We start from the raw sequence: 27,976 nt of genomic DNA on the forward strand, positions 1-27,976 counted from the left end.
GGAGTAAGAACTTCATCTACTAGACCTTACGCAAAAGCGACTGTTACACATTGCTCAGAAATCATTTGAACACGGTAACAAAGCTGGACGCCTCTTAGCATACCTGACCAGACCTGACCGCCCCCGTATCTATCCCATATATCCTTACTGTACAAGGCCAAATTAGTAATGCTCCTAGGGATATCATGGAAGACTTATACACATCCAGGGCTGACTACACCGAAATTGAATGACTACCTGGCTGACATATCTCTCCCCTCCCTTTCAACTGAGAGAAGAGATGAGTTAGAGGCACCTATCTCGGTTGAAGAGATTGCAGTGGCCATTTCACAAATGCCAGTCCATAAGACCCCTGGTTCAGACGGTTACCCTACCGAATGGTACACACAATTTAGGGATTTACTATGCCCACTTCTATTACGTACATATAACAGAGCTTTAGATACTAGAGTCCTCCCCCCCACTATGCGAGAGGCCTTGATCATACTATTACCGAAACCCCGCAAAGATCCACTGAAATGCTAATCGTACCGCCCAATATCCCTCATAAATGTGGATGTTAAGATCTTGGCCAAAGTGCTTGCAAATCGTTTAAATGCTGTAGTTACCACCTTGGTCAATAGTGACCAAGGGGGCTTTATACCTGGAGGGTCCACTAGAATGAATATTCATAGATTGTTTCACAATTTGCAATACCCACATGATTGTCCTCTTAAGCGGGCCATTGTATCCCTGGACACTTGTAAAGCATTCGATAGTGTGGAGTGGCTGTACCTTTTTCGGGTATTACAACTGTATCGTTTTGGTCCTCGCGTGGTGGCATGGATAAAGCACCTCTATGCCTCCCCACGGGCCCCTATTCGGGTTAACTCCTCGGTCACTGAGTCATTCTTAATTACTAGGGGTACAAGGCAGGGGTGCCCATTGTCCCCACTCCTATTTGCCCTGGCCATGGAGCCATTAGCAGTACAAATTCGGTCCTCCCCATCTATTAAAGGCCTTCCTATTGCCACCATAGAGGAACGAATCTCGCTCTATGTGGATGATACCTTGGTGTATCTGGCGGATACCAATGTGTCACTCCAATCATTGGTGGCCGAGATCAATACGTTCGGAGATTTCTCCGGCTTTAGGGTGAATTGGGACAAATCTAGTCTTTTTCCCTTGAACTCAGCTGCGATTTCTTAGATCCACTCGGACTCCAAATTGCAGGTGGTGTCCTCTTTTTGATATCTCGGGGTTCTGGTGCAGTCGCCTTTATCCACTTATATCACTAATAACCTAGATCCCCTACTAACTCGCCTACAGGAGCAAACTAAACAATGGATGGACCTACCTCTGGATCTTATGAGAAGGGCAAATATACTCAAAATGGTTTACCTACCAAAATTACTATATATTCTGGCTAATTCCCCCTGTAAAATCCCTAAATCTGTTTTCAAACATATAGATATGATCTGTACAACGTTCCTGTGGAGTGGTGGACCCCCTAGGGTGGCACTTGAGACGCTAAGGCTGCCGTCACACATGGCAGGCTTGGCGTTTCCAAATTTTTTTCTATATTACTTAGCATCTCAGCTGGTACATATTCATGACTGGCTACACCCAGTCTCGGCAAATGCCTGTACCACTACTGAAGGAGCCATTGCGGCTTCCATGGAAACCCTCCATAATATTATTTACAGGGGCAAGGTCCCGAATGGACCAGGTACTTCTATGCTAGCAACCTCCCATTCAATTTTCCAATACATCATTACAAATATTTCTTGACATACCTGGTCAGCATCCCCAAATAATCCTCTGTGGTTTAACCCCACTCTGCAGGAACTATACTCTTTGCCCGACCCCAAGCGCTGGTACCCCAAGGGGGAAAGTGTCATTTATACAATGAACAAGGCTTCAAATCTTTTTATCAACTGAGACTTGACTTTGATTTACCACGTTCTTACTTGTTCTACTATTATCAGCTTAGACATGCTATCCGAGCTCAGTTTGGCTCCCTAAATGGTCCTACTAACTTACCCCCATGGAGAAGTTGCTGAGACAACCTGATCCCATCAAACTTATTTCTGCCTACTACGCTGCCCTAGTGACCAACTTTAACCCCAGATTTGGTAGGGCACAGGAAAGGCATCCATGGACATTTCACTTACAGAGGATGACTGGACAGAGTTTAGTGACACGTACAAAAACACAGTTACAATAACACGTACACGTACAATAACACATCAAGGGACCGTTATACAGGTTAAGATTTTCCACCAATCCCACCTCACCCCGGCTAGGCTGTACAAAATGGAGTTGAAGCCCACGGCTGGATGTTTCCGTGGCTGTGGCGGGGATGCTGATTTCATACACTGTTTCTGGACATACCCAGTGGTTCAGGACTTTTGGGTAGAGGTGGGTTCTTTCATCCCCTCTGCTTTAGGCCTCCCTAACATTATTTATCCTAGGAACGGTTTACTAGGGGTTTTTGGGGACCTGAAGATATCATCACAGGCTAAGAGACTACTACGTATTCTTTATTTTTATGTTAGAAAGGCTATATTGTTATCATGGAAAGGTATACAGACGTCTCTGAAATCTCTTTGGCTAAAATTATTTAATGACGCCATACCACTGTATAACCTTACCTTTGAACTCAGGAAATGGAAAAAAAATGTTCCACAAAATCTGGGACAGATGGCTGGCCAGCTCCCTGACCCTCTCCTCATAATATATGCATTATGTGGATCACTTATAGGCCGTGCCAGGATACACTATATGCAGATTACCACTGTTGCTATACATCGATAGAATGCTTGTGCTATGTACCCATGCGATTATTACTGGACCGCTGTACCACTATTTGTCTTTATTTATACATTAGCTATGTACTTGACGATATAAACCAATGACTGACAGAGTTTATTTAGTGGTTGTTTGTTGTGCTTGTTTTGTACAACTGGTTTGTATAAAAAAAAAAAAAAAAATATATATATATAAAAATATCTTTAAAAAAAAAAAAGAAATGGAGTGTATATACTGAACTGAATATACAGTAGTTGTTCCAAGCAAGTGCTACCAATTCTACAGGGCATCCCATACTTCCCTTACCCCATTCAAGTTCAATCCCCTCAATAAAACCAAAAAATAAAGCGCATGGAATGTTCTATGTCTCTGAGTGTATGAGAGGTGAATGCTGGGCTGGGCAGGGTGACAGGTGGACCTCAATACTCAGCGGATCCTATCCTATCGCTACAGTAATAGTGCTGAGATTAGGGGCCTCTAAACCCTCTTTAGAGGAAGAGGTATATAATACCTTTTTAGAGAATCAGGGAGGGGAGTCAGTCCAGATAAAGTTTTCCCCTTTCTTTAAAGTTAAGTCCCTTTGAAAGGAGGAGACAAATGATTTAGTAATTGTATTGGTGAGTGCTCTGAAGAGATTTGGGTAAGACTGTCATCTTAGCTGCTGTAACTCGATCTAAAAATGATATATGATAAGATCTCCAAAGTTTAAGTGTTTGTCTAAGCTTGGCAATCATGGGGGGCTTGTTCTTCAAAAATAAAGTGCATAAATTGGTGGTTAGGTGAATCCCTAGATATGAGAGGGAAAGTTGGGACCATTGGAAATTAAAGGAGTTTTTTTAGAACTTGAAATTGGGCATCTGAAATATTAATTGGCATCCTTATAGATTTTGAGATATTGATGGTGAGACCTGAGAGGGCGGAGAATTCCTGTAAAGATTGAGAAATCGTGGGGTTGGTGATAAACAGTAACATATCAAACGCATACGTGCTAAATTTATACCGGGAATCCGCCTTAGTATAACCTGAGATATCTGGCTGTCGAAGGATGGCCTCAGCAAGCGGTTCCATGGCAAGGGCAAACAAAAAGGGTAAGAGTGGACACCTGAAGAATGGTCCTTTCCTGGTTTTGGGATCAGAGACATGTTGGCTAGCAACAACTCATTAGGGAAGTGTCCGCCCTTCAAAATAAAATTAAATAAAAAAGTCTACAAATTGTTTGCAATATGCTGAGGAAAAGCCATCAGGACCAGCACCTGTTTTTAGGGATTTAATGATATTCTTAATTTAATCCTCCGAGCATGGTGCATAGAAAGAGTCTTGTTGGGAGCTGGACAAATTAGGGAGAGGGATGTCAGAGATCGAAGAGAAGGATGCTGGAGGGATAGGAGAGGTTGGTGTGGCCAGTAGGTCTGCGTAAAATATTTGTAAAATATCCAAAATTTTAGATGGAAGAGGCGCCGTATGACCTGAGGGGGCACGCAATTTATAAACATGGGCTGGTTTAAGTGTTTGATTACGTTTCCTGGCAAACATTGCTGTATAGGAATTTCTGGAGAGGAGAAATTTAGCTTTATACCAACGCAGTGCTTTATCTGTTTTGTATGTAAATAGAGAATCTAATTCTATTTTTTTTTTAATTGAATTTGGGAGAGTAAGGCCGGGTCTTGTCTGCGATAATGGGTTTTGTATCATTTTTCTAACTCTTGGGTAAGAGATAAAATATTTGACCACCTTGATTTCTTATGATCTGAAACTAATTTAATAAGGTGCCCACGAAGAAGCTTTATGAGCTGTCCACACTGAAGTGATAGCGATATCTGGGATGGAATGGAGACTAAAATATTACTTTATGTAAGATTCAATAATTTGTTGTGAAGCTGGGTCAGAGAGTAGAGACTCATTAAGTCTCCAAGAATAAGGGGTGTTAGCGAGACCAATCAGAGTGGTTGTGAGGCAAATATGTGGTGGTCAGACCATGAACAGACATGAATAGAGGCGTCATCAGAATTAGCCAGAATGACAGGGGTACAAAATAGGTACTCTAACCTAGCATACAGTATGTGTCATGAGGATGTGAATAATGAGTGTATTCACAAGTGCCTACATTCAGAGCCCTCCAGGAATCAATGAGTTGAAAGGTGTTTAATTGGTTACAAACAGATTTGTGAAAGGAATTTGAACGTGGAGTGGGTTTACTTCTATCTAATGCAGATTAAGAAACTAGGTTAAAATCTCCACCTAAAATTATATGCGGGGAATGATATCGTTGTAGGATTTCAAAAAAATTGCGGAAAAAAGTAGATTGGCCTTCATTGGGGGCATATACATTAGCTATGGTAACTTCACGGCCAGCTATGATACCCTTTATAATCAACAACCTACTGTCATTGGCTTTATAGACATGTTGAACCTGCATAGCAAAAGAGTGATGGAGAAAAATGGTGACTCCTTTGACTTTGGAAGATGCAAGCGTATAAAATGAAAGAGAAAAAAAATCGCCCTGGTCTGCAAAAAAAAAAAAAAACAACCGAGATCTACAGATCTCAAACTCAGTCCTCCAAAAAAGGCAAAAAATAGCTAAACAGCAAAACAGATGAAACTGAGGCATATTGTAACACCAAATCAAGGGAGTGTGGGTATAGGCCAAAAAGAGCTTCCGTCTCATTCGGAATGAGAAGACTGAGTGGGGGTAGAGCAAGTGAGCATAGACAGGTAATGCCCCGTACACACGGTCGGATTTTCCGATGGAAAATGTCCGATCGGAGCGTGTTGTCGGAAATTCCGACCATGTGTGGGCGCCATCGGACATTTTCCATTGGATTTTCCGACACACAAAAATGGAGAGCAGGAGATAAAATTTTCCGACAACAAAATCCGATCGCGTCAATTCCGACCGTGTGTGGCCTGTTCCGACGCACAAATTGCCATGCATGCTCAGAAGAAATTCCGACACGGGACAGCTCGTTCTGGTAAACTTAGCGTTCGCAATGGATACAGCACTTTCGTCACGCTGCAATGTTAAAAATGGTTTAATACAGCGCACTCTCGTCTTCTTTATAATGTGATAAGAATTAAGTAGTTATGATGCTCATATTCACACACACTTCTCACAAACTTCTTTCGTTACTATTTATCGGGATTCCCTCAATATATTTTGATTTCTCACATCTGACAACATATTTTTGTGTATATTTTTTTTTTTGCCTTTAATGTAGAATCTTTTTTTGTGTTTCTCTTTTTTTTTTTTTTTTTTTTTGGTGATTTTGATTTGTACTCCCGAAAATGTTTGTGTGTTTTTTGTGACAAGTTCCCACAACACCATTGATATGTTGTTCTATTTAATCTGTAGGAGATTGTTTCGTGTTGTTGTCCCTTGTTGATTTCACATTTTATGTTAGAAATGTACCTGAATCGTCACCAACAAACTGTCCTTTTTGGATGAAAACACACACAGGAGAGTAGAATTTACCTAAAAAAATTTTATTAAGGGGTTAACTATAAAAAACTATAAAAAAACAAAGAGGGAGGCAACGCTGGAGAAACTGCAGAAGTGGGCGAAGCCTTGGACCCCCAGGGCAGACATCAATTATTTAAAAGCAAAATTGGTGGCCTGAGGAGTCCATATCTAAGGGAGGGCAGTGTGGTCCAGAAGTCCCAGAGATCCGGAAAGCAGCAGATGACATCTGTGTCCCCAGGCTGTGGTCATACGAGAGACTGCATCTTCTGTCAGACCAGACTGAACCCAGGGTCATCACTCTCTGGTCTTCTTTCCACGCCTCCTTCCACGTGGTGGCTCTGGTGGTGGAGTTGTGGCAGCAGGAGGAGGAGGAGGATCGTCGATCTCAATGACATCCGTCTTGGGTGTCAGTTCCCCACTCTCCCCCTTACGTAGGACTTTATAAATCAGGTCCTCAGAGAGCTTACGTTGGCCCTCCTGCATGCCCTGCAATTTGGTGGCAGCCATGCAGGCAAAGGCCTCTGCAGGACTGGGGAAGGCTCTGAGGGACGCAGAAGCCTCCTGGATCAGCCTGTATGCTGAATCCTGCACAGGACTGGGAGTGGCCTTCCTGGCCCTTTTGTATGGCAGGTGGAGGGGAGGAACCTGAGACTCAGTCAGGCTGCGACTTGTCCCAGGCTTCTCTTGGCTGACACTTAGCCCCGCCTCCTCCTGGCTGACACTAATCCCCGCCTCCTCCTGGCTGCCACTAATCCCCGCCTCCTCCTGACTGCCACATTCCACAACCTCCTCCTGGCTGAGGTCTTCCTGTGTATGAAAAAGGGACATAGTTTTAGTATTTTTTCCATCAATCACACACAATTTTCACCTCCTGACTGCTGCAAATTGAATGTTAACAAATATAACAGACTATCCTTCTGAGCCCAGCATTTTTCATTCTTGTCCCAATTTTGGGTGCCCACTACTGTCTATTGATATGTAAAACACTTTCAATTAATGATCAATAATAACATCTAGTAAACATCATTTATTTATTGCCCAGAAATCTGTAGAAGAATGCTATACCTGACTCCAGCTGGGCTCCTCCACTTCTTCCTGGCTGGAAGTCCCAGGTTGGACATCAGAAGCCTCAGCTGGTATGGAAGGAAGAGTGGAAGGAAGAGTAGAGAGGGATTCCCTGACTTCAGTGTGGTCTGACAGAAATCGCAGTCTCTCATAGTACCACAGCCTGGGGACATAAATGTCATCTGCTGCAGCTCCGGATCTCTGGGAATCTGTGACCTTCTTGCGCTCCCTAAGATAAGTGCTCCTCAGGCCACCAATTTTAGCTTTTAAATAAGGGATGGTTGCTGTGGGGACCACCGGCTTCACCAACTCCAGCAGTTTCTCCAGCTCTGCCTGCCTCTTTTGTTTATGGTTATAGTGGGGCTGTCTGACCTGCCACAGACAGGGCAGCTCCCTGTACTTGTCAATAAACAGGGGCAGGAAATTGTGGTCGTTGATCCCATCCATTTTCTCTGCAAGACACAACACAAGACAAACCCTAATGTCAGGCCAAACTCCCCTAATCTTGTTACAATATAGGCTTCCATTTCAAAGCAGTATAGGCGCAAGTTTAGATCCTACCTTCGTTATCACGATCGGCGTCTCCGATGCTCCTTCCTCCGCTCACAGATCGTACGTAAGACGCGCGCGTGTTACGATTTATACACACTGCGCATGCGTATAACTCCGCCTGCCCCTGACGTTCTTTCTAGTCTATTCCCCGCCCCTTTTCGTTCGGCGCAGTGGGGGAAGAGCACATGGCAGATAGACAGCAGGATCGTGCTAATTGTAGCAACGAGGAGGAGGAGGAGGAGGAAAGGCCGGAGCCTGAAACGTCCCGATCCAGAAGGAGATTGTAGGACTCAAATATGTCCTTTGGGGAGATGTTGGAGATGGTGGACATCCTGAAGAAGGCCGACTATGATGGAAAGTATGGGCCTTACCCCAACCCCAATGTCCGAAAGACCAAGATCATGGCGAAAGTGGTCAGTAGTCTGCACCGGAAATTCGGGGTAGGAAGATCGAAAGATCAACTCAGGAAGCGGTGGTCGGACCTGAAATTACGAGAACATGAGCAGTACAGAAAGATCCGGAGAGTGCTGCAAAAAAGTAAGTAGTTGTGCTGTGTTCCTATTCTTTTTGTGTTTATTACGTTCGTGCTGCTCCATGTGCTTTTAGGAACTGTTGTACAGTTTAAAATGGCAACTTTCATGTTCATGGGCACATTATTCGTTCGGATCACACATTTTTATTTCGGACTATAAAATACCATTGTTTAGCCCATATGCATTTGGCCACCATTTTGACGCCCTATACTTGGCTTCAAAGAATTGGGTTGTGTAGATGGCTTTGTTACTAGAATGAAATGCAAACTAGATTGTGTGTAAGGAGAGGACACTGAGCAGCTGTTTTCACATCTGGACACTGGAGCACTAGTGTGGGACACAAGAACACCATTTTTATTAGGGGGGGGCACACAGGTGCTCCAGTGTATACTATAGGGGGGGTCTCCATCTGTGAAGCTTGTACTAAACAGGTAAAGTATTGCAGTTTGACAAAGGACACTAAAAAAGCTACATCTTGGAACTCGGCTAAAATAGATAATTGTACCCCACTTCCAAGCAATGTTTCATCTTTATAGTTCTGCCATCAAATATCTGTGTGCTAAGTATACCTTTTTTGTTTTACATAAGGGAGAAAAGACTCGGAGGACACCCCTCATCCGAGGAGACCAGAGACCCCCCACCTCTGGAAGAAGGGGAAATCTACCCAACACAAGATGAGCAGGAGGAAGAAGACGTGGTGGAACTAGTCACCACAACAGGTGAGTGTCTGCGACCACAGGCTCCGATAAGAGATGGATGGCGGCATTTTTTTGGATACCTAATTTATTTTGGGTTCCTCTCTTTTTAGGTGATCGTGAGGTTGTGGATGAAGATCCTTTCACATCCGAAAGTGCCCAGATCCTGATCGGGGAGATCATGGGGTGTAATTTACAATTGGAAAACATCAAGCAAAACATCAATGATGTAATTCCAAAATATAAAAACATCATTGATGTTTTGGGGCGAGTTTAAAACCCCTCCAAATCACTTTCTTCTTTTGTCTGCTACAATGTGCGAAATGTTTTTGTGATTTTTCCCAAAGCCAAATTTGGAGGATGCACACAGTGTGCCAACATGTGCTATCTGCCATCACGGGAGATCAATGGACGCGTTTTGGGGGTGCAACCCCTTCCTCAATAATAAAGTAGCCGTGAGGAAGGGCTTTCTCCCCCAAAACACGTCCCTTGATCCCCCCTGATGGCAGATAGCACATGTTGACATTGTGAAATTTGTGTGCATCTTCCAAATTTGGCTTTTCCAGGGGTGATTTTCCCCCATCTGAACGCAATATCAAACACAGTTCCTAAATACTGATGTCTGATATTGCCTTCAAGTTCTACCTAATGTGAACTTTGTAAGATCAAGATTTGTGTCTTTCTTGTTGGTTTTACACAGGCCTGTTTTCTATAAAATGGACATTTTGATTTTGGATAATGCCACCACAAAAATTGTTATACAACAAACATGTTGGTTTGTCAGAAAAACCTTTGGTAAATGCATATGTGATTGTGCAGGTATTAAAATGATTGTTCATCAAGAATGTGTGGATTATTGTCTCAACGCTACAACACTTTTGGGGTGATGTAATTGTTGTTTTATGAGAAAATGGGGGTAATTTCCTAAGAGCAAATCCACTTTGCACTACAAGTGCTGTTTCAGTGCAGTTGCAAGTGCACTTGTAGTGAAAAGTGTCTTTGCATTTAGTAAATAACAGCCAACAGTACTTTGTATAAGGTTACACAATCACAACATTTTCTGGACTCCACACATTTCTGTCAGGATCAGCTCAAACAAACACAAGCAGTAAATGTCCACAAAGAAGAGCCTGGGGGGAGATGCCTGTCGAGAACTTGAGGTCCTGCAGACTTCTCCCTGTGGCCAAATACCGCAGGGTAGCGACGAGCCTCTGCTCCGGAGTGATGGCTTGCCTCATGTAGGTATCCTGCCTGCTGATATAAGGGGTCAGCGAAGCCAACAAACGGTGAAATATGGGGTCCGTCATCCTGAGAAAGTTCCTGAAATCATCAGGATTATTCTCACGGATCTCACGGAGCAAAGGCATATGACAGAACTGGTCACGCTGAAGCAACCAATTCTTGGTCCATGAACTCCTCCCCACCCTGTTCATGGACTGGACTTGTGTCAAGGTCAGAACCCCAACACCAAGCCCCCGCACAGCACGAACTGTACGAGGAGTACGCATATGAAACATGGCTAGAAAACGGTCGGCTGCTCAGAACGAAGTAACAGAACGCACTGAAGAACAGCAAGGCCTGTGAAGAGCGACCTGAAAACCAGTAACGAACGAACAAGAATACAATGACTACCTAAAGTCACGCGGAACTTGCTGCACGCACTGAAGAGCAGATACAAACCCACAAGCACAAACTGAACGGCAGAAAACGATCTGAAAGCCACGAGTCTGAAAAAGCGCGAATCGTCTCTCACCAAACTTTTACTAACACGAGATTAGCAAAAGGAGCCCAAAGGGTGCCGCGCTTGGTTCTGAACCGGCCTTTTCTAGTCTTGTCGTACGTGGTGTACGTGACCGCGTGGTTGTCGATCGGAAATTCCGACAACTTTGTGCGACCGTGTGTAGGCAAAACAAGTTTGAGCCAACATCCGCCGGAAAAAATCCCAGGATTTTGTTGTCAGAATGTCCGAACAAAGTCCGACCGTGTGTACGGGGCATAAGACCTACTTACTGAAAATCACAAATGATCAAATGTGTATGCCTACATGAAGGAAACGTCAGCAATTAGCAACTTAAGATATGAGTATTACTAGAATTTAGCTGAGGATATTGAAACCAGTTCATATGAGATGATGGTGCACCCAACATAGTAATGAAACAATAGAAAGTTTGGTCAGAATAGCCTTGCAACTGGCAATAAAAAAAAAAGTCAGTAGGTGGCAGTATAAGTTCAGATGATAGAGGAGAAGTTCTATGTGTGATCCAAATAGTAAAAATTGTGTAATAATACTGCGCCAACTAAATGAAAAAAGCAGCCAACATAACCAATAGACAAATGGTGAAAAAATAAAAATATAATAATGTGGCGCTAAAAAGGAACAGTGTCCGTTATCGGGCAACCACCAACCAGAATATTTGTCTGGAGGTTAACTGCACAATAAAGTTTTATTGAGATGGAACTCAACTACACAAGGATCAACAAGTGTATAAACAAAATTCTACGTGTATAGGTGGGTGTATTAACTTATGAATAAAATATCAAATCTACGTGCTGGAACACGTGTGACTAGTGCTCATAAAATAAGAGTTCAATAACTCCCTATGAAAATCACAAACTAATAAACATACATCTGCGTGCTCTCCGGATAACGTATTTAAAAAATGTGACAGTGAACATAGAAATGTGTACCCCTAAAAAAAATTATAAGTGATGACAATGATTTGCGGGCGGCACAGTGGCGCAGTGGGTAGCACTCTCGCCTAGCAGTAAGAAGGGTCGCTGGTTCGAATCCCGACCATGACACTACCTGCCTGGAGTTTGCATGTTCTCCCTGTGTCTGCGTGGGTTTCCTCCGGGTACTCCGGTTTCCTCCCACACTCCAAAGACATGCTGGTAGGTTAATTGGATCCTGTCTAAATCGGCCCTAGTATAGGTATGAATGTGAGTTAGGGACCTTAGATTGTAAGCTCCTTGAGGGTATAGGGACTGATGTGAATGTATAATATATATATGTAAAGCGCTGCGTAAATTGACGGCGCTATATAAGTACCTGAAATAAATAAAAAATAAATAAATAAATTTGCAAAGGTACACTTTCATATACTGTAACCACTGGTAGGCTTGAAAATGAATGGATGTAGAGTCACAAACAATGCATATTGGGTGTAATCAGAACATCTAAACAGAATAGTGTTTGCCAAAGAGTTCAATGATGTATACATCCAATGTTGATAGAAACCAGCTCCCATACTTCCAATGAGTTGAATCCCCCTGGTCTATAATGACTGGGATAGACCTTGAAGTGACATGGCATCGATAGATATATGTAAACGGTTAGATTACCCTTACCGGAATAGGTGGACTCCGGGGGCTGGGAGTCAGACAGGGCTTATATCGCATACATCCAGGGATGGTTATCCCACCAGAGATAGATGCAGAACTTTATCCAGGCACAGTGGAGCGTGATGACAGCTACTCACCGATCATCCCAATATTAATCTCGCAATCTTGGCATCTCCTTGGTGCGGGTATTTATGCGATGATATATGTATTCAGAATGCAGGTCCACCCAAGGGGTGTGTATCCCTCAAATAAAAAGAATGGAAAAAATCCTCCACATAGTGTGAATCCGCTTCATGAAAACATTTTAATGAGATAAAAAATGGTGCTCTGGTTCCCAAACAAACAGGGCCCAGATAAAGACTGACAATGTAAAAAGCGCTTTAAAAAGAATGTGGCTCAGCAGGCATAACGGACCCGACGCGTTTCGTCCGCATGGACTTCAACTGGGGTGTATGCCTGCTTGCCACTATCACCCTTATATATGTAAAATATAATAACAGACCTTCAAACACCTGATATCGCCATGTGAAGCGTAACTTCCGGGTTCGCCGGAATGGCATCCTGGGTGTTATCCATAAGAGAAGGTGGGCCAATAGGGAGTCGATAGAGGACCAAGCCTCGATCCAGCCATCCAATTAAAAACCCCCCTGTGGTCTATCCCAACTTACCTTTTACAAAGAATGACGCGCAGTGACACGCATGCGTGCCCCTCAACCAATCATAACGATCGGGGCTGAGGTCACCTGATGTCGCGATGATGGAAGGACGCTTAGTCCAATCCCTGCGTGCCCCTCCACTGCGTGTGTCAGCATGTCTGACCCGACGTAAACCACGCAAGCTGTTGACAGTCGGAACGAACCTTGGAAAGCATACAGTAAAATTCATAAAAAATATGAAAAGTATTAAAAATAAATGTCGAACAGTAAGAGAGAAGAGCAAAACAAATATTCAGATAAATTATTGAAACGTTAATAATCAGGATTGATTAATAAAAGCGTTAATGTCCCAGTCAATGTTAAGGCCATGGGGCTGGAAACTTTTTAATTGGTGTATCCAGAAGGTCTCTAACTTAGATACACCCCTCTTCATTGACTCCCCCCTCCAGTGTGGGACAAACTTATCTATAGCTTGAAACTTTGTCCCCACTGGATCCTGATTATGACACTGAAGGAAATGTTTCGGGACACTATGGTTAGTGTGTCCCTTTTTTATATTAGTTATATGTTCGTTTACCCTTATGGAGAATGTACGTATGGTGCGGCCTACATACTGTTTCCAGCATGGGCATGTAATCAGGTAAACGACATACCGTGTTTGGCAAGTCAGAAATAGTTTAATCTGATATTCTTTTCCTGTAACTGTATAAAGAAAAGTTTCCGTATGTCTTCACCCGCAGACATTGTGTATACAGACGTTACATCTCTGACAAGGAAAAAATCCTTTCATATTATGAAAGAAAGACCTAGTTACTGGGGGGTCAATAACATTAGGGGCAACCTGACCCTTTAACGATGGTGCCCCTCTGTATATCACCCCTCCTCGTTCAGAAAGTAGGGGGCCAAGTACATAATCAGTTTTCAAAATTCTCTAATGCCTGGATATGGTGTCTTTGATTTGTTTGTGCTGTATTGAAAAGTTAGTAAGAAGCGACCATCTATGTTTGTTATCTTGTACGCGCTTTGGTTGTTCAGATAACAATTTCTATCGATTAGAGAGATTTTTTTAATCTCCTCATCTATATCAGTTGGATCATACCCTTTATCTAAAAATCTGGATCTCAAGATATGGGCTTGATGGAGGAGATCAGAAAGATTGCTACAATTCCGTCTGATACAGGTGAGCTGGCTACGCGGTACAGACTTCAACCAAGTAGCATGGTGGCAACTATCGACCGGAATGTAACCATTCCGGTCGGTAGGCTTAAAAAACGTTTTGGTTTCCAAATGATCGTCAACCACAGTTATTTCAAGGTCCAGGAAGTGGATACTAGAAGAACTGATTTCGTATCTTAAATTAATGCCAATATTATTAGCATTCAGTATGTTGAGAAAGGAGTGCAAAGACTCCATACTGCCTCTCCACAGGAGGAGGACGTCATCTATGTACCTAGCCCAAAGGACCAATTCAGGAGGGTCCAGGGCATAGACGACGTCCTCCTCCCAGTGTGCCATAAAAATATTTGCCAGGTTCGGGGCAAATTTGGCACCCATGGCCATCTCCTTTTGTTGGAGATAGAAATCCCCATTATACCAAAAATAATTATGTTTGGTTGCGAACCTCAACAAGTCCATAATAAATCTTTGTTGAGTACGTGGAATGGTCTCCTCTCTGGGTAAAAAAGATTCAACTGCTGCGAATCCCAAGTCGTGGGGTATGCTAGTATAAAGTGCTGTAACATCAGCAGTAACCAGCAGTAAATCTTTACTGTAGTTTACCTGTTTTAATCTTGTAATGGTATCTTTTGTATCTCTTAAATATGACGGCATTGATTGTACAATCGGTTGTAAATAAAAATCGATGTGGTGCAGTATTATTACACAATTTTTTCTGGATTCTTAGACACCAATATTGCGGCCTTCTACATATACACATTCATTTTTGGTTAGAGGAACTCTTTTACTACAGAGTCACTTCCATTATGGATGTCTTTGACTATCGTACCAACCGCTCATTGAATACTGATGGCCTTTTCACCATGCTAAAAACTGACACTGAAATAGGTGGTCTGTTTTTAAGATGAAAAAATCTGATGGTCTCAGAACTCCACCTTGATTGGGACATAGTTTTTTTGGATCAATACTCCAAAGAACGGATGGTCCCTAGAGGATTGAGGTGGAATATATATCCCCAACAGGGGGATCCGGAACTAGACTCATGGTTCAGGTACTTTAATGAGGCAGGCATCTCACTGTTGGGTTTCTTGATCGAAAAGAAAGAATTAAGAATGGCTGCCATAGATAAAGAAATTAAGGAGATCAAAGAAAAACTCGTTCCACATAAATCCACTTCAGAATATATTTCACATTCCACAGCTTTAAAGAACCACTTAGAGAAGGATGAGAGAGAGCAGAAAATAAAGAAACAAAAGAAGTACACTAGAGATGTGAATGACTATCGAAATGGTTGCGTTTTTAGTTGGCAGACTAAAGATGACGCACCTAGTGGGGATGTCCCACCACAAATAGATACATCGTGCCAACTAGATGGCCCACCTCAACACCAACAACACATTTCATCTACACAAGAAAGGTGTGGGGCAGTTTATCAGGGATACGGCACCAATCGCTCGGTTATTCTCCCCCACACCCCTACATCTAACCGTAAAGGACCTCCCCCCCAATACGAGAGGGAGAGGGAGGAACACGAGGGGTAAAGGTAGGGGACACAGGGATCCATCATGGAATCATGATCAGTATGGTCCAGAAAGATCGCCTTGGAGGAGGGGGCAACACCAAGAATGACAATACGAACAACATGAATATTACTATCCACAAAGAACACCTATACGCACTTTCAATAGATATTCGCCACTCAGGGAGGAAAGACCACGGGATAATTATAATCCACAATTTCCCTATAGACAGGGTGATCTGACTCATTATGATAGATCACCCTTCAACTATAATCAACAGCAACCGGGACCCTCCTCTTCAGGGGGTTTTCCCAAGGAATCCGAAAGGTACAATCGAAGTATAGAACCAAACGGGGGACTAGAGGGGGGCCGTGCACCAGAAAAAAGAAAGCGAACTTAAAAAATAGCGGTATATTCAATTGGAGTAATGCCAATCTTTCTGAAACTGAACTCCTCGTCCTGGATAAGGGCTTGAAGTTCGCTCCCCCAAAAAAGTTAAATAAATGTAACACTTTTATAGACATACAGAGATATGTATGGAAGCTTAACGTACAGAGATATATCAGTTCCAACCCTACTAGGCCCCAAAATGAGATTACTTCACACATACTGCATTCAGGACTTTCAAATCCCTCGCTCTTTAACCCACCAGGCTCAGTTGCTCCTGTGATTAAAGTGTTTCGAGATCTTGTGCTACAAGACGTTGAAAAATTGCCTATCAAAAAGATATACAATGACCCAAACATCAAAAATGGACTTAAACAATTATGTGAACAGAAAGATCTAATTATCCACCCCGCGGATAAAGGAGGGGGGATAGTCGTTCTTGATAAAAGCGATTATCATCTTGAAATGACCCGAATTTTGAGCGACACTGAGACTTATACTAAAATTTCCATGAACTCGACATCTTCCTTTAAGAAATCACTCACTGATTTAGTAGACACAGGATTTCAGTTGGGGATTTTAGACAAAAAAGAAAAAAGTTATTTAATTCCTACGGCCCCAAGAATCCCGGTGATGTATTATTTGCCTAAAGTGCATAAAAGTATTGTTCAACCACCTGGTCGCCCCATCATTAGCAGCATTGATTCTATTACATCCCGTATAAGGAAATACATCGATTTTTATTTACAACCGATTGTACAACCAATGCCATCATATTTAAGAGATACAAAAGATACCATTACAAGATTAAAACAGGTAAACTACAGTAAAGATTTACTGCTGATGTTACAGCACTTTATACTAGCATACCCCATGACTTGGGATTCACAGCAGTTGAATCTTTTTTATTCAGAGAGGAGACCATTCCACGTACTCAACAAAGATTCATTATTGACTTGTTGAGGTTCGCAACCAAACATAATTATTTTTGGTATAATGGGGATTTCTATCTCCAACAAAAGGGGGTGGCCATGGGTGACAAATTTGCCCCGAGCCTGGCAAATATTTTTATGGCACACTGGGAGGAGGACGTCGTCTATGCCCTGGACCCTCCTGAATTGGTCCTTTGGGCTAGGTACATAGATGACGTCCTCCTCCTGTGGAGAGGCAGTATGGAGTCTTTGCACTCCTTTCTCAACATACTGAATGCTAATAATATTGGCATTAATTTAATTAATTTAATTAATTTATCTTGTACAAGATAACAAACATAGATGGTCGCTTCTTACTAACTTTTCAATACAGCACAAACAAATCAAAGACATCATATCCAGGCATTGGAGAATTTTGAAAACTGATTATGTACTTGGCCCCCTACTTCCTGAACGAGGAGGGGTGATATACAGAGGAGCACCATCGTTAAAGGGTCAGGTTGCCCCTAATGTTATTGCAAAAGAGGGGGCACTAGAGAGGAGGAAAGAGGATTGCTGCTCACCCCTTAAAAACTAGAAACAAAAAAAGGAAGGATTTCCCCGGGGTGGGGTTTTTAGGCAGCACAGTAACGAACAAAGTCAGTGTTGTATGAAAAGTAGAACAAATTTATTTGTACAAAAATATAACATAAAAGTTAAAACAATGAGCTCCAGTGGGAAGTACCTTAAAACTAAATTGGCAAAACATACATTTACAGACATATGTTCATAACAAGGCTTTTTATCATGAACATTAAACCTGACGCGTTTCAACCCATACACTAAGGGTCTTCTTCAGAGGGTCAGTCTGCTGGAAAATATACACAAATAAGGTTGATGTACATATATGAATTCCATTAGTATGGCAACAATTACATTTACCATGCAGTACACAAATATAGTATAATTACCCAATAATAAATGTCCAGCAGGAAAGGAGAAAAGCCCCCCACATGGAGATCCCTTAAAAAATTGTCTTGTTCTCTTCCCCAGGGAAGAGTCCCAGGCACCTCTACCACCACCGCAGCCCAGACCGGGGCAGTGAAAAAAGTGACGTAACTTACGAGAGGTCACACTCTCTCGCACCGCCCGCCAGGCCAAATAACCGGCCGAAAGACAAACCACACCTGCGATGAAATTAAAGGACAGACTAAATAAACGCCCATGACAAATATAATAGGTTAACCAAATTTGTTATGTGGCCAAAAAGGCCCCTAGGGGACTGGAGTCTCCAATTGTATCATGCGTATAACTCAAACAAGGAATTCAAAGCCATGTTTGTGTATCAAATTCTAAAAACCTATTAATACAGATAATTCCTAGAAGTATATAAGGTATTACCAAACACCCAGTCTATGCCATATGTGAAGATAATAATGAGGTAGTGAGGAGAGGAGGGGTGAGGGGGTGGGAGGGGTGAGGGGGTGGGAGGGAGTGGGGGAATGGGGGGGAGTGAAAGGTAAAGCAAATCATGCATTATGAGTGTATAGAGTGGGAAGGTAGGTGACATATGTGCCAAAGTGTGTGAAAGAAGCCGACAGTGAGCAAAAAGGGGGAGGGAGGGGTTGTGAGGGGTAAGGTAGTACCAAAGGAATAGACCCAAATAGGAAAGAATAGAACACAAACTGTGAATCCAAGCATTACCTCAAAAAGTGTTAGGTAGCGCATGTGACTGTACCATATTGCCCCATGTAGCTAGACTGTTACTTGTCAGCCAACCTGGAATTGGTCACAAGCTGTGTCAGACTCAGCGGATTAGTATCCAATCCTGAGTCGACCAGTCTAAAATTGGAAAAAATAATAAAATAAAAAACAATATCATTATAAATAAATAAATAAGGATCAGTGTGGGATTAATTAGTTTCCACAGGAGCCATAATTGTATAGGGCAAAGAATGGTGCACAGACACCTCTCTAGAAAGTATACTTACTGTGTGACAAAACTATAGCTGCTTCTGGTCCACCAAGCAGGGAAAGACTGAGAGTGTATTGCAAACTCCACTTCTATATATACCACTTATTGGGGGCGTATGTATTTTGCTCCGGTCCATTACAGGTGTGTGCGATCCCCCGATTAGTGCATAGCAGGCGGAATGACCGCCATCCGAGCAGCCCAGTGTGGCTTCCCTTGCATTCAGGAAAAGCCATGGGCTCCATTAGGACGTCACTCTCACCGAAATCTCACGATGCACCCATGTCACGTCGCGCCGCGAATGCGCAGTGACGGGGAGTGTCCGAGAGTGTTCCAGAATGCCGCCGGCAAGGGGGAGGATCCCCAGCATGGCGCTCGGTACCCGTTCAAGCGTCCAATGGGGAACAAGGGGGGAGGAGCCGCCTGTGAAGGCCGACCCTCCCCCCTGCCGGGAAGTCACATCAGAGATCAACCCTGACCCGGAAGCGGCAGCGGGCAAGGCGCTGGAGCCCCAGTGGGGAAGGGAGAAGCAATCAAAAAAGGGGAACACAGAGCAAAGTAATAATAGGTTATGATGCTTAGGCACCACAACAAGGCAAGCTTGTGAAGAGGAGGGGACCAATGGTGCAGTCTAAACCACACAAACACCACTCCCCAAAACTTCACAATGCCTTGCATGTACATGTTATTCACAATTCAAAGGTGGTGCCATTATCGACTAGGCATTACATATATTGTATATATATGAAGCATCAGTAAATATAGGAGAATTCAATCACATATATTGGTAAAAATAAATAAAATAAAATCAAAATAAAATAGGAGTAAGAATGCATTGAACAGAGGGAGAGAGAGAGAGAGAGAGAGGAGACAGGGACAAAGGACATGGCCAGAAGTACTTATTGTTTTTATTTTATTTCATGACCAATCTAGAGAGGAATATTGCTGCTGGGTTTTTCCAGAAACAAAGCCCTTTAAAAATTGGGCAAACGAAATAGCCTCATTCAATCCTGGGAAAGAGGTGGAATTTAGTTTAAATATCCACCTCTGTTCATACTGCAACAAAATTTTGTTCCAGTCGCCGCCTCATTTTGGTATATAGATTCGATCGAGTGCGGCGAAGGACACTTTGGGCATTTTATAATTGTGGGTTTCCATCACATGTCACCCAAGTGGTAGATACGGGTTACCAATTTGCATGTGGTAGACATGTTTGGATATTCGCCGGTGGAATTCTTGTTTCGTCTTACCGACGTAGTATGCTCCACACTCACATGACATGAGGTACACAACTCCCCGTGTCTTACAGTTGGTGAAGTGTGCCAGCTTGAAAGTTGTCCCATTCGGAAGATTAAAGATTTTTTCGCGTCTTATGGGATCATACCGCCTTCTCGGAAGGACGAGCATACAAATGGAACACTAATTCCCAAACAAACCACCAAAAAAATAAGCAGCATATATTGCAGCAACAATCTAAACATATGAATAGTACATTGAAGTCCAAAAAAGATTTTGATTCCAGTCAAAATCCAAAAACACCCAAGGGACGTGGTAAATTCAAGAGGAGCCGTAACAACAAGGGCTCCCCAGAACAAGACAGGAAAAATTGTACTATGGAGACCACCTCAGAGAGTGGTCCTGGGGTCCATACCAGTGAGGTGAGGCCCGTAGGACCCAAATCTGATATATTAAACTTGGCCACGAATGAAATAGATGCCTCACTCAATACTTTAGCAACTAAAACACATACAAGCTCATCGATAGGATGTTTAAAATCTGGATCACAGAGTCCTTTAAACCAGGTACGGGGATCCTCTCCATCCCAAATGAACAGGGGAGCAGGGAACCTGGACGCATATGTCACGCGGATTCAACAGAATCCTTCAGCGTGATTACCTGTCATCCTATTCTCTATCCCCAGCTGAAATTGATGTATTATCACGTGGATTGACTTCTTGTCCACAGGAAAACTTCGATCTATTCGAAGTTATCACTGATTTACAGCTGTTTGCACGTCGGCTACTATTGAAGAGCCTTCATGCAAAAACCGATACCAACATGGATATGACCGAGTGGGCCACCTTCAGCATGAAGGAATTTAAAGCCCTGCGTGATCTGACACTTCTGTTTCAAGAAAATAATACCTTAGATCTTATAGATCAAATTGATTTGGAAACCCTGCTTGAAAGTGCCAATGAATCTACACAGAATTCTGTAACAAGTTTAAAAAAACCCTCTGGAAAATTCCCGTCACTTAGCTTGAACTCAAGTATAGAGATCTTTGTCAAACAAACACTTAGAGATATTTCTAAACTCCCACGTAAGAAAACACGTCCCCAAAATCTAACTGCTGAGGAATCGGAAGCCATCGATTCTCTGTGCAATAATGTTGAAATTACAATAAAACCATCCGATAAGGGAGGCAACGTGGTCCTGATGGACAATCAGGACTACGTACGTATGTGTCAAGACATCTTAGACAATGGCGAGTGGTATAAAACCATCTCTACCAAATCTATACAAATGTCCTATATCAAATTTTATGATCTAATTCAGTCCGCTCTTGACAAAGAAGTTATCACCAGAGACCAGTACGAGTTTATCCGAAAAAAACATCCACGTATGGCTACGTTCTACAGCTTGCCTAAAATCCATAAGAGCCAAATAAAACCTCCCGGACGACCAATCGTCTCCGGGAATGGAGGAATATCAGAAAATTTGAGTAAAGTGATTGACTCTTTCCTACAACCATTTGTTATGTGTATGCCCTCATTCTTGAAGGACACAATGCACCTACTCCAATTGATTCAGGGAGTAATACTCCCAGCGAATTCATTTTTGGTGGCCATTGATGTCGAGGCCTTGTACAGCTCGATCCCCCATAACAAGGGGATCGAAGCTGTACGGGTGCTCCTTCTAAGGAGTCAGAAGTATGATGAAGCATTGAACGAGTTCATCATTGATGGACTCGAATATATTCTGAATCATAATTTCTTCATCTTTGACAACTCCCACTACCTCCAGGTACAGGGCGTGGCTATGGGCACATGTTGTGCCCCGGCCTACGCCAATCTGTACCTGGGGGAGTGGGAGAGGGTGCTCAGGGATGACGAGGGCCTTGCCATGTATACGAGCCACATACGTTTGTGGGTACGATACATTAATGATGTCCTCCTCGTCTGGGAGGGCCTTGAGGAAATGTTAAAGTTTTTTGATCACATCAATCAAAATATACATAATCTAAAGTGTACTATGCTTATGATCGCGACCAAATGACCTTCTTGGACGTACAGCTGAGACGTACCCCTGAGGGTCAAATCTCCAGTACCTTGTTTCGGAAAAGCACCGCAGGAAATACTATCCTCCATGCGGATAGCTTTCACCCTATAGCCTTAGAATTCTATGCCATATGGACAGTACCTGCGTTTACGCAGGAACTGTTCCGATGAGGTCCTCTTTAAGCAAGAAGCACAGAAATTACAAACTAGACTGTTAGCATGGGGCTACAGCTGCTCCTGTTTACGCAGGGCTTACAATCGAGCAGCTGCACAACCCCGACACGTTGTTGTTTAAAAAGAAGTCCACGAATGACCCCGATATGGATCCTACCAGGGTCATTCTACGCTTTTCTAAACAACATAATGAGATCAGAAACATCATTCGAAAGCATTGGTCCATACTTTTGGATGATCCGAAAGTCAGCAGGTTAATTTCAGATATTCCTTCGATTACCTACAGACGGGCCACTTCGTTGAGGGACAAACTGGTTCAAAGCGAGTTTAAAAGCGCACAAAAAAGACAAAAACACTGTTCCATTTTGGGATCTTTTCCCTGTGGACACTGTTCTTTTTGTCAATACATAAGACGTGAAAAAATCTTTAATCTTCCGAATGGGACAACTTTCAAGCCGGCACACTTCACCAACTGTCAGACACGAGGAGTTGTGTACCTCATGTCATGTGAGTGTGGAGCATACTACGTCGGTAAGACGAAACAAGAATTCCACCGGCGAATATCCAAACATGTCTACCACATGCAAATTGGTAACCCGTATCTACCACTTGGGCAACATGTGATGGAAACCCACAATTATAAAATGCCCAAAGTGTCCTTCGCCGCACTCGATCGAATCCATATACCAAAACGAGGCGGCGACTGGAACAAAATTTTGTTGCAGTATGAACAGAGGTGGATATTTAAACTAAATTCCACCTCTTTCCCAGGATTGAATGAGGCTATTTCGTTCACCCCATTTTTAAAGGGCTTTGTTTCTGGAAAAACCCAGTAGCAATATTCCTCTCTAGATTGGTCATGAAATAAAATAAAAACAATAAGTACTTCTGGCCATGTCCTTTGTCCCTGTCTCCTCTCTCTCTCTCTCTCTCCCTCTGTTCAATGCATTCTTACTCCTATTTTATTTTTATTTTATTTTATTTATTTTTAGTCCAAATTTGATGTTGCAGAGTTACCAATATATGTGATTGAATTCTCCTATATTTACTGATGCTTCATATATATACAATATATGTAATGCCTAGTCGATAATGGCACCACCTTTGAATTGTGAATAACATGTACATGCAAGGCATTGTGAAGTTTTGGGGAGTGGTGTTCGTGTGGTTTAGACGGCACCATTGGTCCCCTCCTCTTCACAAGCTTGCCTTGTTGTGGTGCCTAAGCATCATAACCTATTATTACTTTGCTCTGTGTTCCCCTTTTTTGATTGCTTCTCCCTTCCCCACTGGGGCTCCAGCACCTTGCCCGCTGCCGCTTCCGGGTCGGGGGTGATCTCTGATGTGACTTCCCGGCAGGGGGGAGGGGCCGGCCTTTACAGGTGGCTCCTCCCTCCTTGTTCCCCATTGGACACTCGGGCGGGTACCGAGCGCCGTGCTGGGGATCCTCCCCCTTGCCGGCGGCGTTCTGGAACACTCTCGGACGCTCCCCGTCACTGCGCATGCGCGGGGCTCGGTGCGTGCGACGTGACATGGGCGCATCGTGAGATTTCAGCGAGAGTGATGTCCTAACGGAGCCCATGGCTTTTCCCGAATGCCGGGGAAGCCACACTCAGCCGCTCGGATGGCAGCCATTCCGCCTGCTATGCACTAATCGGGGGATCGCACACACCTGTGATGGACCGGAGCAAAATACATACGCCCCCAATAAGTGGTATATATAGAAGTGGTGTTTGCAATACACTCTCAGTCTTTCCCTGCTTGGTGGACCAGAAGCACCTATAGTTTGTCACACAGTAAGTATACGTTCTAGCGAGGTGTCTGTGCACCATTCTTTGCCCTATACAATTATGGCTCGTGTGGAAACTAATTAATCCCACACTGATCCTTATTTATTTATTTATAATGATATTGTTTTTTATTTTATTATTTTTTCCTATTTTAGACTGGTCGACTCAGGATTGGATACTAATCCGCTGAGTCTGACACAGCTTGTGACCAATTCCAGGTTGGCTGACAAGTAACAGTCTAGCTACATGGGGCAATATGGTACAGTCACATGCGCTACCTAACACTTTTTGAGGTAATGCTTGGATTCACAGTTTGTGTTCTATTCTTTCCTATTTGGGTCTATTCCCTTGGTACTACCTTACCCCTCACAACCCCCCCCCCCTTTTTGCTCACTGTCGGCTTCTTTCACACACTTTGGCACATATGTCACTATGTCACCTACCTTCCCACTCTATACACACATAATGCATGGTTTGCTTTACCTTTCACTCCCCCCCCCATTCCCCCACTCCCTCCCACCCCCTCACCCCTCCTCTCCTCACTACCTCATTATTATCTTCACATATGGCATAGACTGAGTGTTTGGTAATACCTTATATACTTCTAGGAATTATCTGTATTAATTGGTTTTTAGAATTTGATACACAAACATGGCTTTGAATTCCTTGTTTGAGTTATACGCATGATACAATTGGAGACTCCAGTCCCCTAGTGGCCTTTTTGGCCACATAACAAATTTGGTTAATCAATTATATTTGTCATGGGCGTTTATTTAGTCTGTCCTTTAATTTAATCGCAGGTGTGGTTTGTCTTTCGGCCGGTTATTTGGCCTGGCGGTCGGTGCAAGAGAGTGTGACCTCTCGTAAGTTACGTCACTTTTTTCACTGCCTGGTCTGGGCTGCGGTGGTGGTAGAGGTGCCTGGGACTCTTCCCTGGGGAAGAGAAGAAGACAATTTTTTAAGGGATCTCCATGTGGGAGGCTTTTCTCCTTTCCTGCTGGACATACATTATTGGGTAATTATACTATATTTGTGTACTGCATGGTAAATGTAATTGTTGCCATACTAATGGAATTCATATATGTACATCAACCTTATTTGTGTATATTTTCCAGCAGACTGATCCTCTGAAGAAGACCCTTAGTGTATGGGTTGAAACGTGTCAGGTTTAATGTTCATGATAAAAAGCCTTGTTATGAACATATGTCTGTAAATGTATGTTTAGCCAATTTAGTTTTAAGGTACTTCCCACTGGAGCTCATTGTTTTAACTTTTATGTTATATTTTTGTACAAATAAATTTGTTCTACTTTTCATACAACACTGACTTTGTTCGTTACTGTGCTGCCTAAAAACCCCACCCCGGGGAAATCCTTCCTTTTTTTGCCCCTAATGTTATTGACCCCCCAGTAACTAGGTCTTTCTTTCATAATATGAAAGGATTTTTTCCTTGTTGCAGATGTAACGTCTGTATACACAATGTCTGCGGGCGAAGACATACGGAAACTTTTCTTTCTACAGTTACAGGAAAAGAATATCAGATTAAACATTTTCTGACTTGCCAAACACGGTATGTCGTTTACCTGATTACATGCCCATGCGGGAAGCAGTATGTAGGCCGCACCATACGTACATTCTCCATAAGGGTAAACGAACATATAACTAATATAAAAAAGGGACACACTAACCATAGTGTCCCGAAACATTTCCTTCAGTGTCATAATCAGGATCCAGTGGGGACAAAGTTTCAAGCTATAGATAAGTTTGTCCCTGTCAGGTCCCACACTTACCAGACAGATGAGTCAGCTTGGGCAGAGGGTAGGCTCCCTTACGTATCCGATTCGGGGCCCCTGGTAGAGTAGACAGGAGGCCCACGAGTGCGGAATGGTATGAGGGCCTGAAGCTAGGGTCCTGGAGCAAGATGGTCTGGCAAGCAACCGGTAGAGCTTCAGGGCTGGATGGAGCAGATGCTGAGCAGGAGCTAATCAGGCTGGTCACACACAGGCAGAGGTCGGCAACGGGCTGGCAGCAACGGTACAAGGGAGAAGGCAGAAACAAGGTCAGACAAGCTGGGGTCGGGTTCAGGCAGCAATCAAGGGAGGTCCAAAGGCAAGCCGGGTCACAACGGGTAAACACTAAGGAGATACAGGAACACAAGATGATCACGGAACAAGACACAGAGCTGTTTGATCAGGCAGCACCGAACAGGGACAGAGGCAGACTTAAATAAGCTGATTGGCGCCAAAACGCAGCGCACGTGCGTACGCCGATTCGCCAAAGCGCCACGCGCCCCCGCACACGCCCGAGCACGCTCCCGATGCTGGCGTGCCGGGCACGCCTGCGGTAACGCCCATAGGCGAACGTGCGCTAGCGCGTACGCACATCCGCCCGGACGCCACCCTGCACGCCACGGCCGGTCAGACCAGACACGCCAGCGCCCCCCGGAACACGCGCCCCAGCACGCACGGAGACACGGGCACCAACGCGCCCCGGCGCGCACCGGCGCGCACCGGCGCCCAACCAGGTAACCTCTCTGACAGTGCCCCCTCCTCAAGGGCAGACTCCGGATGCCCAGCTGGGCCATCTTTGTGGCATGAGAAGTTTTAAAGGACTGAAGAAGTTCTCTGGCATGCAGGTTACTTTCTGGCTCCCATGAATTGTCTTCGGGTCCATAGCCCCTCCATTTTACCAGATATTGAATCTGATTGCGTCTTCTTCTGCAATCTAAAATTGCCTCCACCTCGAACTCCTCCTCGCCGTTAACCAAGATAGGTTTGGGTGGCCCAATACTACGGCCAGAAAAAGAGTTGGGGGTAACCGGCTTCAAGAGGGACACGTGGAAGACTGGGTGTATCCTCAGGGAGTTAGGAAGGTCAAGTTCGTATGCCACATTGTTGATTTTCCTTTTGATCAAGAACGGACCCAGGTATTTGGGGCCCAATTTTCTGGACGGGCAGGCCAACTTGAGGTTAGCGGTAGACAACCAGACAGAATTGCCGGGTTCCAGGACAAGTTCTCCCTGTCTTTTCCTGTCAAAGATTTTCTTGTAGTCTTCCTGAGCCTTGGTCATGGTTTCCTGCAGCAATTTGTTGTTGTTTGAAAAAAAATCCAAAGTTTCGGTTTCCGCAGGAACAGGGCACTCAGGAAATGGTCCAGGCAAGAAGGATGGGTGGAAACCATAATTGGCATAAAACGGAGACTGATTAGTAGCTGAGTGTAGTGAGTTATTGTAGGCGAACTCTGCGATGGGAAGCAGGGAAGCCCAGTCATCCTGGGAGAATGCAGAAAAACAGCGGATGTATTGCTCCAGGGTTTGATTCGTCCTCTCGGTTTGTCCATTTGACTGAGGGTGGTAAGCCGAGGAAAAGGACAATTCGATTTCAAGGGCGCCACAAAGGGCCTTCCAGAATCTGGAGGTAAATTGGACGCCCCTGTCTGAGACTATATTGGTCGGAACCCCATGCAGTCTGACGATCTCCTTAATAAAGATGGAAGCGGTCTCCATGGCCGAAGGGGTGCCCTTCATGGGGAGAAAATGGGCCATTTTCGACAGTCTGTCCACCACAACAAAAATGGACGAAAAGCCTTCTGATGGGGGGAGTTCAACGATAAAGTCCATTGAAATCATGGCCCATGGTCTCTCTGGGACTGGTAATGGTCTCAACAGACCCCATGCTCT

Source organism: Aquarana catesbeiana, linkage group LG11 (assembly GCF_042186555.1).
Source record: "Aquarana catesbeiana isolate 2022-GZ linkage group LG11, ASM4218655v1, whole genome shotgun sequence".
NCBI lineage: Eukaryota > Metazoa > Chordata > Amphibia > Anura > Ranidae > Aquarana > Aquarana catesbeiana.